This window comes from Octopus bimaculoides, chromosome 28, assembly GCF_001194135.2.
Source record: "Octopus bimaculoides isolate UCB-OBI-ISO-001 chromosome 28, ASM119413v2, whole genome shotgun sequence".
Classification (NCBI taxonomy): domain Eukaryota; kingdom Metazoa; phylum Mollusca; class Cephalopoda; order Octopoda; family Octopodidae; genus Octopus; species Octopus bimaculoides.
In genome coordinates, this window is record NC_069008.1 from 3487061 (window position 1) to 3491426 (window position 4366).

Consider the following 4366-nt stretch of genomic DNA (forward strand, 5'->3'; position numbering starts at 1 on the left):
GTGTGTTTGGATGTGCGTGTGTTTGGATGTGTGTGTGCGTTTGAATGTGTGCGTGTGTGTTTGAATGTGTGTGTGTGTGTGTTTGCATTTGGATGTGCGTGAGAGATACAAAAAAGAGGAGCACGGAAAGAGGGGGAGGAGGAGAAAGGGAAAGAGAGAGAGGTGAGAGGGGAGAGAAGACAGAGAGGAGAGAGAGAAGTGAAAGGGGGAGAGTGAAGGAGAGAGAGAGAGAGAGAGAGAGAGAGAGAGAGAGAGAGAGGTTAAGGGGTGAGCGAAGAGATTATCTATCAAACACAACGGAGATAGTGCTATCAACCCAATTAGTGATCGTCAACACTTACTCTAGCTGCTAGAAAGAGCAGATAAATTTCCTCCCTGAAAAGGGGGAAGGGCTCGTAAGACAGTTCAGAGCGAAATACTCTACCCTTGAAAGTAAGAGCGGACGATCACACTTGAACCGCCATTGATAAAGACCCATTGAATCAAGGCTGAACTGGGGTTCAAAAGCACCACCAGGGATAATGCCAGACTCACCAATGAAAAGGCTTCCACAGGCATAGGTAGTAGATCTGCAAGAAATAGCAGTCAAATCTCCCACAGACTACACCCTACTTTTTCTTTTTTTACATCTATTCAAGTATGCTAATTTTTCTCTTAATTTAAGAGTTAATTTGGACCGGGAACCTATTTGGTAGCAAGGTTGTGAAAGAAAGAATCTTGTTTCGTTCATCATTCTTTAACTCTTTTGAAGGTCTTGCAGATTCTTATAGTTCCAGATATCGGGACTGTAGTGCATTAATTAATTATTTGCATTATTTCCGCAAAAACCCAAGTTCAGCCATACTTGGTGGTCCAAATCGGATATGCAATCTATGCGGGTGTCTTTTCAGAATATTGTCTGGTTTAAAAAGCCACATCAGATGCCATGATGGTTCTAAGGTGTAGGTACAGGAGGTGGTCAAACTCCTCATAAGGAGTAGACAATCACCATGTATGTATATGTATGTATGTATGTATGTATGTATGGATGGATGGATGGATGGATGGATGTCAAAGGGCAGATGAATTCATGAAAGTCAACGGCCAACCAATACGATATACATAAGCTTTGTCCTGTTATATCTCATGAATAGCGGTAGTTCCGGCTGCAATCGCCAACAAACTGGTGAAAACACAGATGTGGATTGGAGATCCACGAACGGCCTTCGATGTTTTTCTAATCTGAAGAGATTTTTAACCCATTATTTACACACTGTTATTTATAGTTTTTTTTTCGGTTAACATGCAGTTTACTGTTGAAAAAAAAGTGTAAGTTGTCCTAAAAAATTGAAAGTAAATTGCAGTAAAATTTCTTGTGAACAATGGATGCGACATAACCAATTTATAGAGAAACAGTTCGCTTGAACAAGCTTAATGATCGAGCGGGCCACACTACTAAAGGAGTTTAAGGTAATTCTTTAGTTAGGCGTGCCATTCAGAAAGTCCCGCGGACCTAAGTCACCCATAGCCGTTATAGAGCGTACATTTATTTAATACAACGTGAAAACCGTACACATGTTTTATATAAAACGAAAGCAATTATTTCCAGCAATCAGGTGTCTACCACTGACAAGGCCAAAAGAGGCCGAAATCAAGTGAGCTAGTAATCCTGGGAGCGGAAGTAGCGGTGATTATCTGCCGTTGGCGACAGCTATGATGTGATTTTATGCACCGAAAACACCATTTGAAAGTTTTCTCTCTTGGTAAATATCGTAGTATTGGTATGTTCTAATGCAACGTTCACTTTTAAGTGGTGAATATTTTTATCTGTGGTTAATAACATTGCTGCTGTTGCTCTATTTATTTTTGGAAACAATTACATTTTCGGGGAAACACAACGGTTGTTGATGCATGAAATGAGATTCGTGAATAGTTTTTTTACGATCTCTAAATTTGTTTCAGCGCACATGTTCTTGAAGATACGATGTAAATAAATCACCGCTAGTTCCACATTATCACCCAAGGTTCTTCTTGGCGAGCATCCATCGGCCTCCGATAGTTTGTACATGGATGTTGTTATCGTTTGGATCATAAAGATTGAGTAGATGGTTGACAACTCCAAGAGTACAGAAAACACTGAAACCTACACAGGGAGCCCACCCATCGGGTACCAAACGTATTTTATGAAATTTTGGTATGTCGCTGTCGTCTCTTCCGGTTTCTATCAAAAATTACTTTCATCTTTAAAGGACAATTTACTTTCACTTTTTTACGACAATAAACTGCAGTAATTGAAGTAGATGGCGAATATGCTCCGGAATAATCATTTAAAGATGTTTTTTTTTATTTCTTTATTGCCCACAAGGGGCTAAACATAGAGGGGACAAACAAGGACAGACAAAGGGATTAAGTCGATTATTGCCCACAAGGGGCTAAACATAGAGGGGACAAACAAGGACAGACAAAGGGATTAAGTCGATTACATCGACCCCAGTGCGTAACTGGTACTTAATGTATCGATACCGAAAGGATGAACGACAAAGTCGACCTTGACGGAATTTGAACTCAGAACGTAAAGACACGAAATACCGCTAAGTATTTCGCCCGGCGTGTTAACATTTCTACCAACTCGCCGCCTTTAAAGATGTTTTTGTTACATGTTGTTAGTTTTTGTTTCCACAGCCAAGATCGCAGACTACTACTATGTCTATCCTTACCATAATTGCCTCTTCCCACCGCCACCGCCACCGCCAACAACAACAAAACAACAGTCATTAGCGCCATCACAACTTCTCTGCTATCAACAACAACATCACCACGAATGCAGTTTGTTTTACCATAGCCACCACCACCACCACCACCACCACCACCACTACCACCAGTAACAACAACAACAACAACAACCACTACCAGCATCACTACTTCTTTACTATCATCAGCATCACCATAAATGCAACATACGTTACCATAGTCACCACCACCAACAACAACAACAACCATTTCCACGATCACAACTTCTTTACTATCATCTGCACCACCATGAATGCATCTTATAATACCACAGCCACCGCCGCTAACACCAACTCCATCACAATCATCATCACCATTATCACCACCGCCACCGCCTTCGCAGCCACCCTATCGCTATTGATATGTATTGCGGCAAAGGAATTTCGGTTTGCTCATTAGATTAATTCCTAGTGTTTCTTGGAAATCTTGGAAGAAACCGAAGTAAAAGCCCCAGGCAGGCATACTTGATGTTCGGTGGTGGAGGTAATGGGGCGAAGGTGTGACGCTGATTGTAGAAGCAAGCTGTTGAGTAGAAACGAGTAGAGAAGTGCGTAGGTAGAGAAGGTGGTGTGTAGACAGGGGTAGGGTGTGTGTTTGTGTGTGTGTGTGTGTGTGTGTCTGTATGTTATTGAGGTTGTTGAGTGGTGCTTGTTGTAGAGTGGTGAAGGATGTAGTGGCAACAGATGTGAAGTAGTGCGACAGGGGAGTGTTGTGATGTGGTGTTAGTGTGTGTCGTGGCAGAGGGAAGTGAGGCATGGATTGGTCTGTGACGGGGTGGGAAGTAATTTGTGGTGTGAAACGGAGAGTAGGGTTGTAGTGCCGTGTCTTGTGTGTTGCTGAGTGGTCTCGAGTGGTGTGACTGGAAGAAGGATTCTGTGGAGTGGTGTTGACTAAGGAGCGATGCTGTGTGGAGGACTGAGTAGCAAAGCGTGGTGAGTGTCATGTGATGTTGCGTAGTGTAGGATAAGTACGGTGTGGAGTCGTAAGGAGTGGTACGCAGTGCACTGAGGCTGACGCTAAGATCAGGTGAGAGATACTACAAGAAAATCAGAGAGAGTGGGAGAGAGAGAGAGGGAGAAAGAGAGAGAAGGTGAGAGAAGGTGAGAGAAAGAGAGAGAGGCGAGAGAAAGAGGGGGGAGAGGGAGAGAGAGAGACAGAGACGGGAGTGGGGAGGCAGAGAAGGGCGAAAAGGGGGGGATATTGACACGGATGAGGTGAGTACAGGTAGAGAAAGGGACAGAGAAGTGAAGAAGAAAGTAACAAGACTGTGTGTATGTGTGAACGTGAGACAGAGAGAGAGAGAGAGAAAGAGAGATAGATAGATAGATAGATAGATAGATAGATAGGGAGGGAGAGAGAGACAGACAGACAGACCAGACAGATGGATAGATAGATAGATAGATAGATAGAGAGAGAGAGAGAGAGAAAGGTAGATAGATAGATAGATAGAGAGAGAAAGAGAGATAGATAGATAGAGAGAGAGAGAGATAGAGAGAGAGAGAGAAAGGGAGAAAGAGAGAGAGAGAGAGAGATAGATAGATAGATAGAGAGAGAGAGAGAGAGAGAGAGAGAGAGAGGTTGGAAGAGGAGATGAGGA